Raw genomic sequence first — 17,043 nt, 5'->3', positions numbered from 1 at the left:
CCAGGTCTGAAGGGATGTACAACTTGGGAGACATGTGCTTTAGGGAAGTGGGGGCAGGGGGAGAAACACCCCAGTCCCTTTCTGTCCTTCCCTCCTGGTTTCTTTTCAGAGCTTCCCCTTGGGCAAATACAACCAGAAACCAGAGGTGGAGAGAGACTGGCTGGTACAGGGCTGAGAATCCCCCCGGGGGTGGGGTTGCAGGGCACAAATGGAAAGCAGCCGGCATCCAGGGATAACTGTTGAGTCCTCACACGTATTCCCAAGGAATGCCCAGCCCCTGTGGTCCTGCGGAGCCCTCCATCGTCAGAAAACCCAAACGTACACAGGGCTGGCTTTTCCAGACATCACTTGATTTCCAGAAGAAGGGAAAACAATTTGAGACCACTCCATTTGTTAGTGTTTTCTCCAAGCTTTATGTGGGTGATTTTCTCCACATTCTGTGCTGCGCTGACCCTGGCTCGAAGCACCCCCCACCCCCACCCCTGCCATTGCCACTGAAGTATGAGGAATGAGACTACAGTGATCTCCAACAGGATCAGGGACGTCTCCCGAGCCATGTTTCCCGCAGGAGAGCCTTTCAGTCCTCCGTCAGGGTTTGAAAGCACCCCGGGTCCCTGTGGCCAGCGCCCCTCCCTGTCCCGGTGCCATCCTTTCTCCGGGATTCTGGTCGCCAAAGGATCACAAAGTCAGCGACCTGCGGAAAAGAAAGGGTCTTGGCGTGGCCGGTGGACACCAAAGTTCTGCCCTGGGGCTCGGAAGGAAACAGGCTTTTCTTCCAGCGGGAGCCCTTGCAGCAGGAAAAATGAAACCACGTTTCCAGCACTGCCCTTTCCCAGTCGGCTTTCGAGGGTGGTGATAATTTAAACTTCGTTCTGGAAATGTGTAAGAGATCATCATGTTCTTGCTGTTTTACCCTGAGATGATGTCAGTGGGTGAGAGAGTTGCCTCGCTTCTGAGAGTAGCCGGGCAAGGCTCTTGGCAGGGCAGGGGTAGAGGAAAAAACCTGCAGGATCCAAGCAGGCAGATGGATTGAGGACCAGGAGAGTTTGCAGAAAAACCTGGAAGACAAATCAAGGCGAGAGCTCAAAAGAGGGCCCGCTGAAGGGAGGCTGCCTGAAGTCGATGGGGCAGAAACACAGCCGGCTCTATCAGGGGTAGAGCTCCCGGGAGGGGCCGGAACCTCATCTCTGCTATTAGCCCCCTGCATTGGAAAAGCAATAGAAGGAATTCGAAAAACAGCTGCTCTCCGGGGAGGCAAGCCTAATAGGCCCATTTCATCTTGGGCCTTATGAGGCTGGGGTCCTGTTTCAGGTAGTGACTCCTTAATGAGGCCCAGCGTGGAGCGGCTGCACAGCTGAGCTATCTGTCACGCAGGGAGAAACAGGGCGCCTCTGTTTCTTTTTCTGCTACAGAATCCAGTCCCATCCATCCTCCTAAGTGACGAGCCGTGGTCAACACCCCGTTTTCCCCATGTACGGCTGGAGGATAATGATGCCGGTTCTCATTGTGCCTCTAGACCTTGGGACCCGAGGGACAAGGCTTTCTTTCCTGCCAGAGATAGGGAAAGGCCGGGCCACTGTTTCGAACAAATACCCTTCCAGTTGAATCGATGTGGAGAGGGATGTGAAAAGGGGGAACGGCAGCCTCGAAGGCCCCGCAACCAGGCCAGTCCCATTCAATCAGGCACCTGACATTTGCCTATTGCCTTCTTATCGGAGATGCTAAGTCACTGGGGCCTTTGTGCTGCAGAATCGGGAAGGAAGGAATGGCCCAGCCCAGCCAATCCTACACTGGGCTCTCGGCCATTAGCATTTCCCTGACATCTGACTGATCTCTTCATTTCACTTCAGTAAACAGGCCACCTCAAGGCCAAGGTGACGGTGACCTCTGGCGCTGCAAGCAGCCTAGGATTGTCCCTGGAGGCCCCGGAAAGCACTCTCTCAGAGGCCAGGCCTCTTACTTCCCACCGCCACCGCTCTGATGAGGGATAGACAGCAGGTGCACCGGGCAGAGAAAGCGAGGTGAGGAAGGGCACCAGGGAGGGTTTGGGGCGAGGCAGAGGGGGCGGTGTCACTGAAGAGGCTGCCTCTGCGTCTCTGCCCTGAAGAGCAATGCAGCTGCCCAGGAAGCAAGGGGAGAGGCCAGCCAGCTATTAATAGGCTGCAGCAAGGGGAGGGCTGTGGGGCGTGGGGAGCAAGCTGCCGCATTTCTGATGTTTAAATCTCCAGCGTGAAGTGGCTTACAGACTCCGATTCTGCAAAGACAATTAAATATAGATTTGCCGGGGTGAGGGTTGAGAAGGGTGTGGGTGGAATGGAAGCCCGCACCACCGTGCAATTGAATCCTGCATATTTCAGTGGATCTGTTCACACGCTCCGCAGACATCCTGGAGCACGTGTGGTATGCCATGCGCCAGGTACACCCCGCTGAGCGCCCCTGGCTCTGGAGAACCCGTGGGGAGGCTTGCAATCACTGCTTCGTGCAGGGGTCAGGCAAACAGCAGACTGGAATGAGGCAGACAGGGTGTAGGCACTGGGGAGCGACTCAGCCCCGTAAACTATTCCTGCGTAGGGATGACTGCCCAGTATTGCTAGGCCTCGTGATTTTTAAAGGAAAGATATGTATTTGGAATTTCGTGTTGTTGTTTTTTTTTTTTTTTCTCCTGGGTTTAAAAAAATACTACGAAGACCAAACACACCACATCTGCAGGCCTGCTGGGCCCAGGCAAGATCTTAAAATAGCAAATGATAAGGGTTGAAACAGAAGGAATCCCAGAAGCGTCGGAGAGCCTGCAGGTGGGGCATTTCACCCAACCAGGGCGGGTTGCAGAAGTGGGGGAGGTCTTCCCAGTGAAGGGGAGCGGAGTCTTGTCTGGTAGTCATGATGGCATAAATCACGGCACAAAGTTTTTGGGAAGCCATTCCAGACAGAGAATATTGTGCTGGGTACGTTGCACCTGCCAGCGAAAGACTATTCCTCAGCCTTCTTTGTGACCAAGGGTGGCCATCTGACTAACGGCGTCTCTGTCCTGACCGTAACGCGTGGGCAGGAGTGGGCCAGCCTGCGCTCCTCCCGCCCTCTTGGCTTTCATCTTGCGGACGGTCATGGCCGTCGAGAGCGCAGGTTGCGGAGCTGGTGATTAAACCTCTTTGGCTTTGGTTTCTGTAAAACTGAGATAATACTATCTACCCCACTGGGAGATAGGTTGAAGGATCACTATCTACGAAGTACTTAGAACAGTGCCTGGCACGTATGTGTGCTGCTAAGGCGAGATGCCATCATTATGGTTCTGCTGGCGAGATGATCGTGCAGTGCTCTGGGGGCGGGGGCAGAGCCATGAGAGAGCAGGGGGCCTGGGCCCCAGCCCCGGCCTTGCACCTGCGCTCAGACGCAGAGAGGAGACAACTGCTCTCTTGTTTCGGCCGCTGTGTTTTGTACCTCAGAAGCAGCAGCCGAGCTTACAGCCTTCAAATATGGCAACTCAGAATGGAGCCCTGAGGATGGAGCCCCACAAAGGGCTCCTTGCTCAGCAGGGAGCCTGCTTCTCCCTCCCTCTGAGACCGCACCCTCCCTGCGTTTAAGCTCTCGCTTTCTCTCTCAAATAAATAAATAAAATCCATTTATTTAATAAATTAACAAAATAAATATAAATAAAGATTTTATTTATTTGTTTGACACAGAGAGAGAGAGTGCACAAACAGGGGGAGCAGCAGGCAGATGGAGAGGGAGAAGCAGGCTCTCTGCTGGGCAGGGAGCTCAATGCGGGGCTTGATCCCAGGACCCTGAAATCATGACCTGAGCCGAAGGCAGACGCTTCACCAACTGAGCTACCCAGGTGCCCCTAAATAAAATCTTTAAAAATAAAATCTGGAGGAATGCTAATACCTAGTCACTTGTGGCTCCTGGGAAGTTGTGAGCCTGGATTTCTCTTGTACCACACTGTCCCATGCCACATCATGGCCTGGAGTTCCCACATCAGTCTCAACAACCAGGTGCCACCGGAAGCTTGGGTGGGCTGAGTTGGCTTCCCTGAAAGAGGGGACCGAGTGCCTGGGCGGAGCAGAGCACATGACCATCATGAACACTTTGATCTCCCTGCTGGACCCCCATATCTCCCTCTCCCCCACCCCAGGAGCCCAGTTTTTCCCGTTTGCCTGTGAAAACCAATTCTGACACAGAACTCTGTGTCACGTTCTGAATGCTCTCTGAATCTTGGCATTTCTCTTAATACAACCCCTGCATGTTTGTTTCCATCTTGGCATCTGTCTTCTGGTAAGAATACACTGCCTTAGTTTCTTGGAAGAAGAAAGAGATATGATTAGTTCTTTTACACTTACGGAATTTGTTCCATCCCAGGACCATTTGCATATCTAATGAGAACACCCGAGAGTGGTATTTCAGGTATGAGGAATATATTTCAGTATTGGAGGAGCCCTCCCAGGTGCACTTATATATAAAGGTCTGCTCTGTTTTTACGCAACTGGGAGAGTGGGAGTGCCAGGTCTGGGAGTTGGGAAAGACCTGGAGCTTTGACTACACCTGTTTTAGTCTCTAGGAGGAAGTGGGAACTGATCTCATATACCAGTTAGGATGCTTTGGATAGAAGGTAACAGAGACCCCTACTCAAAATGGCTTAGGCATTAAGGAAGATCTATGACCCAGGGAAGATAGCTCCAGGGCTGGTTAATTCCATGGTTCTCCATATTAACATCATCCAATTTCCTTCTGTTCCACCGCTCTGGCATCCTAGCCTGTCAGCCCTGCCCCAGGCCTCTTCCCTCATGGTGCCAAGATGGCTGCCACAGCCCAGTCATCACATATCACACTGCATGCAACAGCTTTTGCCAGAGGCCAAAAGAGACTGGCTTTTTTTATGTTTCTCCTTTTAAGAGTGAGCAAACTTCCAGAGTCCTGCAGCATGACTGTGGTCAGAATTGTATCACATGCAATTTTGTATTCATCCTTGTCATGGGGAGTTTTCCCTTGGACAACTGGGATTTAGTGACATCTGCCAAGGGTAAAGGAGGGGAGAGTGGTAGGATAATTTTTGTTGACTCTGGGCTGGAAGATCATGAAGAGCCTTCTAGCTCTAACATTCTCTGGCTCTTATTTTCCCCTTCCTTATAGTTTATGCTGAGATTTTTTTTATAAAAAGCAATCTAGTACAGTTAGGAAATTGGCCTCTGATGGACCTGGGTAGCTGTGTGAGCTTAGGCCTATGCTTCCCCAGACACAATATTGCTTTGCCACTAGGGTTCCTCCATGGATACAGAGCCAGAAAGAAAATCTTGGTCTGTATCCCTTTATAGATTAGTGTGTCCTGCTTTGGGTTTTATAGATCAATATAAATATAGATACGGATACAGATGTAGGGGTATGAGTAGCATACGCGTGTGTATGCATCTACATTTAGCATATATACATACGTACATCCTTATATGGCTAGAAAGCATACCTTGCAAATACGTACCGATTCACTCACTCAGCCATTCATACGTATGAGGTATTTGGATAGGCACACTCAGAGAGAGAGAAAGTGGAATGTGGTTTCCAGGACCTGGGGGAAGGGAAATAGGGAGTTAGTGTTTAATGGGGACAGAGTTTCAGTTTTACCAGACAAAAGAGTTCTAGAGCTGGATGTGGTGATGGTGGCACAAGAGAATGAATATGTTTGATGGCCCTGAACTGTACACTTGGGAACGGGGAAGATGATAAATATTGTGATGTATATTTTACTACCCACAAAAAATTCAAACGTCTGTTTAGGATACATGTGTTCCCTCTTCCTGCCTCACTGCTTGTATGCAGTAGGTGCTCTGTGAATGAATAAACACTGTCACTGATGTAAACTACGTGTCTGGTGATTCTTCCTTCATATGTACCGACTCAGGCTCAGCCTGGACTCAGAATCTGGCCCTCTTGCTGGTACTCGCACATATAAAAACCCATTTGCATAGATTTTACTGATGATTTATGTGATCAGGGTCGGGGGGAGGGCAGAGTCTCATCCCATAACAGTTCACAGCAAAACCTTGAAGATTTTGAGCACTACTTTGTTTCCCCTCTTTGCCCTGTCTTCCTTCTGGCACTCAGAGGACTATTGCTCCCTTCGCGGTATCAGAATCAGTAAATTCTTGGGTCTCCATAAACAAAGTGCCTCCAGGAAACCCACCTTTGCCAGGAGGTTGTTTAGGGACATTTGTTACCAGAGTATTCCCCACTCAGGGGGGTCTCTCCGGTACCTCTATAGAGCAAAACTCCAGGGGGCAGCACTCACAGTGTATTATGGAGCCATGTTCCAGGAAATGGCCTCTGGAATTCTATAATTGCTACACCCGTCACACGCTGTCCCTCCCTCAGACATTTGTCCTGACTCCTCTCTCTTTCCTTGAAGGCAGTTCTAGTGGATTTCATCAGTTTGTTCCAGCCGTGGACATGCATCTTTATTCTTTGTCATGGGTTTTTATACTGAATGGCATCTGATATCCTTCTAGCAGGAGGTGAATCGCTGATAGCTAGATACTTGCTAAGTAGATGAAGCGTGAAAAGCACTTCGTGATAAAGTGGATCTAAATTCTCACGAAGAGTTAGATTTCACCATGGATTTGGTAATGTTCAGAGAGCATCCTGTCTCCAGGTAACTGGGTCCAGCCAGCCAGGACACAGCTTTCCTCAACACCAACCAGGGTGGATTCAGTAATGCCACATGTGGTTTAAAAAAAAAAAGAATTATATATTTATATATATATAATATATACTATTATATATTATATGTAACGTATAAATAATATATCATATATAATAATAAATATAATAATATGTATATTATAATATATAATATATAATAATAAATAATGCGTATGTATCTCCAAAAGTTACAGCATTATCACTAAGTCAAGTCCTGAAACGCTAGCAGATGTTAAAGTCAGGCAAGACTCAGCCTACCTTTAATGGAGCCACAGCGGATCTGACATGATCCAAGTCCAAGTCTGAGGATCCCAGACTACCCCTCTAAACCTCTTTGTGACAGGATAGTCTGTTTTTAAAGCCACAGTATATCAGTGGTTTTCAAAGTGCACTTGTCACACACTCTGCCTTTGTGTCTCAAACCTCTGAGGCCTCTACGCCCATGTTTCACAGCTCAGGGGGATGTCGCAAACCTGGCCACACCCCTGCTCCCGGTAACTTAACCTACATCTGCTCACCTTTCCATATCAGCACTTCCCACTCCCAGAGTAAAGATTGCTTAAAGCCTGTCTGTCTTCTCGCTTCTGTAGGGAGAAAGCCTTAGCTTCTTTCACTACAACCAATTCTGCCAATCTGACGTGAGGATTAGATGGGGTTGGGGGTAAAAGCTTTGCTGCTCAGTGTATGGGCGAGAGGGGTTAGGAATGCAGATTCCCGGGGCCCCAAAGCTACTGAGTCCGGCTCTGTTTCTGGCAAGCTCTCCAGGTGCTTTGTTCACCCATCAGCCTTTTTTTAAAAAATTGAGATAGAATTGACATACAATATAATGTTGGGTAAGTTTAAAATGTACACGCATGTTGATTTGATACATTTATTATATTTATTAACGTATGATTACACCCATAGTGTGTTAGTTAACACCTCCCTCACATCGCCTAGCTTAATTATCATTTCTTTTTTGTAGGAAGGACCCTGAAGATCTAGTTTCTTAGCAACTTTAAAGTATGTAATATAGTAAGCATTGACTCTAGTCATGATATTGTATGTTAGATCTCCAGAACTTACCCATCTGTTCACTGCTCGTTTGTGCCCTTTGACCAGCATCTCCCAGTTTCCCCAACTCCAGTCCCTGGTTACACAATTCTACCATGTTTCTGTGAGTTCCGCTTGTCTAGATTCCACGCATAAGGGATGTCATACAGTATTTGTCTTTCTCTCTAAATGATCTCACTTAGCATTGTGATTACCCTCAAGGTCCATGCATGTCGCAGATGGCAGGATTTTCTTCTTTCTCTTGACGGAGTAGCGTTCCAGTGTGTGTGTGTGTGTGTGTGAGAGAGAGAGACAGATCTCTCATCTTTATCTGTTCATCTGTTGACAAATGCTCAGGTTGTTTCCATATCTTGGTCATTGTGAATAATGCTGCAGGGAACATGGGGGGTGCAGATATCTTTCTGAGACCCTGTTTTTAACCGCCTTTGGATAAATATCCAGAGATCAGATTGCTGGACCACCAAACAGCAATAAGTGGGACTCCATAGAACCAAAAAGCTTCTGCACAACCGAAGAAGTAATCAACAAGATGAAAAGGCAGAATGGGAGAAAATATCTGCAAGCCATCTATCTGATAAGGGGTTAATAGCCAAAATACACGAAGAACTCATACAGCTCAATCACAGACAAAAAACATAGATTAAACACAGGATTGCAAATAAAACGGCCGCACGTCAGCCTTGGAGCAGCCCTGGTGTAAGTCGTGGGCGCAGATCCAGGCACCCTGCATAGGACTCCGTGAAATGTTAGTTAATGATTGTGGGAGGTTGGACCTATTATTTTTATGAAGAAAGAATCTCAATTTCTCTGGTGATGTAAATAGTCTTAAAGGCCCTTTAAAGTCACTGTCTTATCTAAATCAAAGGGAGAAAGAACCCAAGAAATGAACAAATGAGAGACACTCAAGTTCTTTGGAACCTTCCCCCACCAAAAAAAAAAAAAAAAAAGCAGGGAAAGGGGGAAGAAAAAAACAGAAAAATATATTGAGTGTTTCCTCAGCCATCTGTGTGAAGAAATAACAAAACCAGCCTTGAAATACCAGCAGGAGAGAACACTGGAGTGCTTTACTTGACAGAATTATTGGAAATGCCTCTTCCTGGTTCAGGGAAAAAATATTTCAAATATATTTGTCATTCTTTTTCCTAGCATACTTAGAACTCCCGGTAAAGCCAACAACCAGTTTTCTACTCTTTTTGATTCTACTTATCCTGTGGTTAATAATTTCCAGTTTACCCAGCAGGCTATGTAACCTCCCCTTTCCTGGGAAAGAATTTCTGTGCTCTGGCTGGCAGTGAACCTGACTTCTTAGCAGCTCTGCAGCTCGCCCAGCCCTCCCCTCCTGCTCTCCAACAGGGTCCCTCCCGGTGGGTGTCAGGAACAGTGACTTAGTGTTCCGTGCAGGGGAGCAGGGAGAAGAAGGGGCTGTCTCCCAGAACGGTGAGGCTCTTCCTTTATAATCTAGCCCTGAGAAGAATTTTCTCCCTGTTTCCTGGGTAATAGCTGATAAAGGACAGTTTGTCTGCTGCTGTTTATGTATACCTAGGCTGAACAAATCCCTAGACCCTTCTCCCCCAGCCCCCTCCAGAGCAGGCACTTGGAAAACACGGGACAATAATGAAAGCCGAGAGCGGGCACCACAGCATCTCCCCTTCCTCCTCTTGCCTGCTGCAAAAAAGCTATGCCAGCTGCAGCCACCTTCCAGGAGTTGGCTTCTAGAAATGCTTCCTTTGGGGGGCGGGGGTGCACAAGGGGGTTTTTAAGAAAGGGAGCGAGAGTAATCAGAGGGCACATCCCTGCCGCCTGTGGGCACCACCCAGCTGCCTGTCCCCTCCCTGGGTGCAAATCTTGGCCCCACAGCTTTGCTATCTCGGAGCACTGCCGGCATGGGGTTGGTGGGGGCGCTGCAAACAGACTCAGGGACTTTCTGATAATCCTCTCCCCAGTTTATCTGAATGAGCCGAATGGCTGCAAAACAAACCAGCCAACTCCAGGGTGTCCTGCAGAGTGTACCTGCAACTTCCTGTTTACAGGCTCAGTGCGAGAAGCCCCTGGGACCCGATCTGCGTGTGTCAGTTTTCTTTCTGCTTCCTCTGAGATCCCTGACGTGCTAGGGCAAAGGCCTTCCCTTCTGCCGACAGGAAAAATAATACTCTGGGAACAGGAGCTTGAATGTGAAGCCTGTTCAAAAAAAAGAACTTGTAAGTTGGGGTTTGGGCTTAAGGTTGACTTGGCCTCAATTTTTTGGTCCCCCTGGGAGCATCCAGCATCACAGATGGGCTCACGGTCTGAGACCCCATGAGTTAACCCACTGGGGGACTGAAGGGGGTCAGCCCTGAGGAGTGGGGAAGGTAGCTGCAAAGCCATAGACATCTGATCCCCGACACCCCCCACCCCACCCCCATGTGTCCCTTGCTTGTCCTTGTTTTCCTTTCCTGGACTAAAACAAAATAGGCATTCTGGAAGGGCTTCCTACCTTTATTGTGGTGACACCTGGCAAGTGGTCCTCCCAGGAACACCCGAATGACCTGGAATATGTTCTTTCCAGCTGGCCAGGCAGCAGGGGTGGTGGAACCTGAGCTGTAGGGGGTCTCTTGCCTGTTGTGGGGATGTCAGAGGCTACTAGAGGAACAGTGTGCAGGGACCAGCAGCAGCATCTTCCCCCGGGGACCTGTTAGAATGCAGAGTCTGGGGCCCTGCCTGCACCCTCTGATCTAAATCTGCATTTTAACAGCCCCCCCACCCACCATCCCAGAGGCTTCCTGCATGCATTACAACTGGAGAAGGATTGCCCTAGAGGACCCAGCCCTGTGGCTTCGTTATGAGGAGGCCTGTGCTACCTTTGGACAACCCGTGACTTTGAAAAGCTCACCGGCCTTTTGACTCTTGCAACTGATCTTACTTCTCTCTCTGCTGAGAAAAGCAGGTTTAATTTAACTGAAGTGTTGGCTTACTTGCCCTCGTGGGTAGGGCATGCCACATATCAGAGAGCTGATAAGGACACGTGGGAGAGGAGAGCTTTTCAGATGAGTATGACACGTCTGGAGACCAGAAAATTCAGTTGCCAGAGGGGCCAGGCAGGTGACAAAGATGCGTGAAGTGGGCCCGCTGTGCCCATGGGGACTGGAGAGCCTGGGTCCTGCCTGAATGAGCAGCTGCTGCTCAATGCTGGCCATGGAGGGACTCAGGCCAATGGAGCCAGATCATGATATTTTTCAGGAAAAGTCTGAATTTGAATTATTTTGGAAATGCCTGATGCTGAAATATTAGCAGTTAATTAAACATTTTTTTTAAAACAAGAAAGAAAATGTGGGGTAAACCTAACCAACCATGTCATGGAGCATCTTGGTGTCCTGGGTATGTAACCTCAGACTGAACCTCTGCCACCTGGACGGGCTTACAGGCTAGTGGGGCAGATGGAGAATTTTAATATAATACATCAAGGGAATAGATACTCCTGGAGCCCAGGAAAGGGGTACTGAGTTCGACCTAAGTGCTTCTTCAAATTGTCTGTTTTTTATTTAAAAGTGTTTACTGATTGCCTGTTATGAGCCAGGCTTTATCCTGAGACCAGGGATCAAACAGTGAATCAGATAGACACAGTCGTCCTTGCCCTCAAAGAGTATGCTGGACGGAGAGTAAGACAGAGAGGCTAGAAAAAGGGGATGATGTTCCAGGCAGGGAGACTTGCATATGCAAAAGCCCTGAGGTGGAAACAACATGTTGTAGGTGGGGAGCTACAGGTAGATCAGTGCTGGGGGAGCTCAAAATGAGATTGAGGTGAGGCCAGAAAAGAAGGTGCCAGAAGACAGGGGAGTGTACTGTACATACAATTAAGGAGATTGAATTTGGACCCATGGGTTCTGAAGGGTCATAAGTAGGGAAATGATATGGCTGGAATTCAGTTTTCCTAGATTCACATTAATTGTTGAGGGATGGGTTTAATGAGCAGGGAGCTGGGAAAATACTAGAACTCCAAAGAGCAGTGAAGGATACTTGGGCTGTGATCCGAGAGCAAGGTGATGAAGGCCTGAACTGGGGCATCACGCTGGGATAGAGAGGTGGGCGTAGACTTGAGGACTCTTGCAGGAATTAAAGTCAGCAGAACAATGCTAATTTGATGACGACCTTGGAGAAGGAGGAACCTGCATTTCTGGCCTGCGTACTTGGTGGATGCAGATATCCTTGTTAGACTCATAATCTGCCCGAGTTGAAATCCCTATCTTTTCCCCCACCCCTGCACCTTATGCTATGAGTGACCTGGGGGCCAAGTACTTCAACCCTCTGAGCCTCAGGTTTCCCATCTGGGGAAAGGGGGCCACTGTGCTTGGCTTAGTTGCTCTTGGGCTAAAATAAAAGAGATTGTGGAAAGCAGCTTGTTGCCTGACAACAATAGGTGCTCAGGGATGGCATGCTCTAATTTTCCAGGCTACCGTCACCAGCCCACCAGGTTGGCATGAGCTGTGAAATCTGTTATCCACCCCCCAGCAATAGTTCTTAGTTCAGAATACTCTACAGGGGTTAACCAGATACCTGTAATGGGCTGGATGGCGGCCCTTCCCAAATGATAGGCTCACATCCTGATCCCTGGAACCTTTGAATGTGACCTTACTTGGAAAAAGGGTCTTTGCAGATGTACTTCAGTGAAGGATTTTGAGATGAGGAGATTGTCCTGGATTATTTATGTGACCTCTTCATTCAATGACAGCTGTCCCTATAAGGGACACCTAGAGATGACCAAAGAGAACGCAATAACTCTAGGTAGGGGCTGCAGTGGTGCAGACACAAACCAAGGGATGCCACGGCCACCAGAAGCTTGAAGAGGAAACAAGTGTTCTCTCCTGGACCCTTCCAAGAGAGCATGGCCACGCCAACACCTTGATTTCAAAGTGAGAGAATAAAAGCTGTTTTCAGCCGCCCAGTTTGTGGTTATTGGTTACAGCAGCTGCAGGAAATGCACACGGTGCCCTTGCACAGCTTCTCACCTTGAAACCGCATGAAAAGTAGGTAAAGTAGGCAGGTGGCTCGGGCCACCCCCATGTTAAAAGGGTGGGACACTAAGGCTCAGGGTTGTCGGGGGAGAAGGAGATGCTCATAGCCACACAACTAGTGAGCTTCATGAGTTTTGAGCCTGGAATCCAGTTCTCCCGAGTCGTCCTCCAACCACTGGCCCATCTGGGACTTCCTCCCTTCCCCTTCCCCTTCCTCCCCTCCCGTGCCCGTCCTTCCTTCCTTCCTTCCTTCCTTCCTCCCTTCCTTCCTTCCTTCCTTCCTTCCTTCCTTCCTTCTGTGGATTTTGAGCTGCCGCTCACTCTCTAGCCAGGCACATTGACAGGGGTCAAGAAGCAGCTTCTTTCAAAGACCAGGCAAAGAGCCCATGGGGGGCGAGGGCCCTTCTGAGAATGTGGGAGGGAGCAGCTAGCTGTCAAAGGGTGTTTGCCCTGTGTGACTTCATTTGCGGGGAGCCCCACAGAGGGCCTCGCCCAGGTACCCTCCTAGAAACACAGCACTGAAGAACCTAGCCAGTAAAGCATTCCTGTTGGCTGTGAAGGGTGCTACTTTGAATAACTTAACAACATTTGTCAGGCAGATGGACCTAGCAGTCTTCATCTTTCCTAAAACAAGGTGGGGTTTAACTAACACCCAATAAGCAAATAAAAAGAAAGCCATACAGATTCTTGTCCTGAATGTTTGTAGTTGACTTTGCCTTCACCTAATGTGTTGTGAATACAAATGTGTCAGGAGGAAGGACCAGGTACGGCAGCCCCCTCTCATTTTTGGAGGACTTGGTAAATGCTGGGCCCTGTGCTTTTTACCTGTCATCTCAGGGAGTCTCCGTTTCATCCTTGGGAGGATAGAGAATTACTGCCCATTTTTTTTGCAAAATGGAAAGTCCTGCACCTTGCAGGGCTATACTTGCAAGGAACAGAGCTGGGACTTGCCCAGGTGTCTGACCCCGACACTTGGGCTTTGGATGTAAGCCCCTGGTTCTCAACCCTCGCTCCACACTGGAAGGCTCTAGGGAGATTTAAATAGTCCTCTCCACTCCCACACTGGGTTGCCATCCCCCAGTGAGTCTGAAGGTCTTGGTCTGGGGTATGGCCCTGCATTGGAGTTTTCAGACCTCCCCAGGCCCCAGGAGATTTGAATGTGCTGTCGAGGTGGAGAACCCCTGCTTGAACCCCTTTCACACGCTGTGGGACTGCCTCTGACTTTGAAAATCCAAGGAGCCCGACTTCAAGGGCCAACATTCCCTTGCCACCCAACAAGGGCGGCCTGAAGGGACATACACTGCTATCTTTTAAAAACACAACACAACACGGCAGCTGGGATCGACAGAGCATGGACCGTGAGCTAGAACCAGTTACCGCTAATCAGGGTCCCGGCGTGACATAATGTCATCCTCACGACCCTGCCCTTATTTTACAGAGGTGGAGACTGAGGTGGCGCAGGGGGTGGGGTCGTTTGCACAGGGCACAGATTTGGTGGGTGGTGGCCCTCGGATTCAGACTCAGGGTCCCCTGGCCTGTCTAGCACTCGTCACCACTGTGCTCTGTGCTCACAGACACACTCGTCTGCCTACATGGCCTCTCTTTCTGCTCATTAAGATTGTGATGTGGGCCTCAGAGGGGCTGGAGGAGGGGTGAGTAGTGGGTGGGGGTCTCCACAACGGCCTCCAGAGCGGGGCTGAGAAGGGTCAGGAGGTGCCCAGGGCCACCACCACCTGGAGGGCTGGCCGCCTCTCTCACCTCTGTTCTCCCTCTGGGCCCGTCAGGTTTGGCCACATTAGGTGTGGGGAGAGAAGGGGCTGAAGGAGAGAGCACCCCCAAATCCTGTGGCTGCACTGGAGGTTCTTTCTGCCTAGGGACCTTCACCTTCAATGTGAAGGCCGTATGACAGGACAGTAATAATTACAAATGTAAGAAATACAGATTTGGCCTTTGTTGAGAGTTTGGTATGTGTATGTAGCCAGAAGCAGCGAGTAGGAAGAATCAGCGCTCTCCTTCAGTTCTCCTGCCCTGCCAGAGACAATGGTCAAGTCAACCCCATTTTCCTGATCAGGAAACAGGAGGCTCATAACACATCACCTTTGTCAGATCGTCACATCTAGGAAGTAGCCGGATGGTCTTTTTAGCTGCCCCATTCAATGCTATGCTTACTGTGCTGCAGACCAGAGACTGCTTTTTCCTGCCTGTTCAGTTAACCCCCCTTCTGGCTATGCTGCCCAGTGCTGGAGAAATTATGGGTGTTGACTGTGCTACAGGTAGACCAAGGGCTTGCAGAAGCACGCCTGCTGGGGCTCCCACCCGGCATCAGAGCTGACCTCGGAAAGTTGGAAACAACCCAGGCCTTAATCCGCAGATGACTTGCTTGGCTCTGGGGGAACTGAGGCCCATGAGAACAAGAGACTTGCCCAGAGTTATGCAGCCTGTCAGCTGGAACCATGGTCCCTGGGTTTTGCATCTGGTTCTCTGTTCACTACAAGTCTGCTAGGTCCGTGTATTCATTCTTTCTGTGATTTCATGCATTCATTGGTCTGCGTGTGCAAATTCACTGGCCAATATGATTTCATTTGATTCTCGAAACAACCATGTGGGGTCAGTTATAGTAAAACCCCTACTACAGATGATGAGACTGAGTTTAAGAGAGGTGAAGTGAGCTGGCCAGGGCCCCAGCAGGTAATGGTAGAGCTAGGATTTGAAGCCAGGTTTTCTGAGAAAGGGAAGTAGCTAGGGGTGGGGGATGGGTAATCAGGGGCTATGGTAGACCAGAGGCTACCCTCGCCCTATGTGGGCTTTGCCCCTGTTCTAGGGGTCAGGGGTGAAGTCACTGGGCATGGGTTGGAGGTAGGGGTCGGGCTGGGCTGGTGGGCTAAGGGAGGCCATGGAAACATGTGTCTATAAGGTGGGGCCATGGGAAGGATCATAGGATGGTCCTTCCTGAGAGGTGTCTGGCCAGCGGTTTGGAGAGAGCACACTGGGCATCTCTTGAGGGAGGGTGGTCCTGCCTGCTGAGCCACCCCAGGGGCCACGTGGCTGGGTAGTGCCCCTCCCAGGAGGGTGGTCCTGGTCTGCACCATTGGGTAGGAGTAGCTCAGATAGGACAGGTGCAGTAGTCTGTGGTTCATATTGGTCATGTCTACCTATGCTAAAGAGTTGATAAATTCAGGGCTTTGGAGAGTTTTGTAGCTGGAAACAGCTTTCCAGATTACCGAGGCCAGCATTTCCCACAGTACGGGCCCGTCGCTGGGCTGAGTACCTGTGCTGTGTGAGAACAGGGAGGCGGTCTGCACCCCGATGCTAGATAACATCGAATTAACCAGCGAGGATTTTTTTTTCCCTTGACAATTTTCCTTCCATCCTTGTGATTACATGGGGAGAGGCCCCTCGTGCTGGAATAGCTCTGTCACCTCTCAGAACATTCTCTAGCCTCCTCCTGACCCCCTCACCCCAGGCCCAGACCCAGTCCTCGGGAACCAGCAGCATCTACCTAGAGATGCGTAACCTTGTTCCATTTTCATTTTATCTGCACAGCTCTCTCCCCTCAGTGGCAAATGGTATCGACTCTTCGGTGATGGTCATGTCAGAAAGTTTTTGTTTAAATCAGTGAATTTGGGTTTTGACAAAGGGGCCAGTTTTCAAGATAGGTATCAAGTCAGGCATCGTGGCTTTGACAGCCTGTGAGATAGAAAGGAGATGACTAAGGTGAGGAAGGAGCCACAGCCCGGAGGGGCCTTAGCCCAGAGGCGTGCTGCAAGGTGCCTTCAACACCTCTTTCTCTCCTGCCTGGGAGCCAAGATTTGGTGGAGGCAGCTCTCCAGGAGAGTGTCCCTTCATCCCGGCATTCTTGGATGTGGCTGTGCCTTCTGATCTTTTCTCAGACTTGAGAAACCCACCCACTGGCCAGATTGCCCACTGGTCTAGGCGGCAGGTGCCTGCTGCCTGTCTGCGGACTCCCGGAGCCCAGCCGGGTGCCTGTTTCTGACTTCCGGTCTCTGCTTCTGCTCTTGCTCTCCTACATGATCCCACCTCACGCTCCCAAACTCAGCTGTAGTGTCACCTCCAGGACAATCTCCTGGGTCCCTGAGGCCAGGGCGCCCCAGGTCTTTCCTTACAGCACTCATCCCGGGATATTGTCAATCATAGTTACCCACTGACACCCCCAATGTGTTAGACACTCCTTGAAGGCAGGGACAGCATCATCCTTCACTTGGCATCGCCAGAGTCTGGGGCCTGGCGTCTTGAAATCCCATGGTGAAGTTTGTTGCACAATATAATCATCATCATCATCTACTCTTTATTGAAC

The 17,043-nt window shown here is 49.8% G+C and overlaps 1 long non-coding RNA gene across 1 annotated transcript in view; it reads left to right on the top strand.

Moving 5' to 3' along the window:
* The first annotated feature begins 1,743 nt into the window (after window positions 1-1,743).
* LOC116585510 overlaps window positions 1,744-17,043 on the top strand; it is an 83,674-nt gene continuing 68,374 nt past the window's right edge. The window contains exon 1 of the long non-coding RNA XR_004283673.1: window positions 1,744-2,021. This is a non-coding gene — a long non-coding RNA (uncharacterized LOC116585510). The remainder of the gene's footprint in view (window positions 2,022-17,043) is intronic.

Source organism: Mustela erminea, chromosome 3 (genome assembly GCF_009829155.1).
Source record: "Mustela erminea isolate mMusErm1 chromosome 3, mMusErm1.Pri, whole genome shotgun sequence".
Lineage (NCBI taxonomy): Eukaryota > Metazoa > Chordata > Mammalia > Carnivora > Mustelidae > Mustela > Mustela erminea.
The sequence above is the reverse complement of the archived record's forward strand: the minus strand, read 5'-3'. Positions and strand labels throughout refer to the sequence as shown.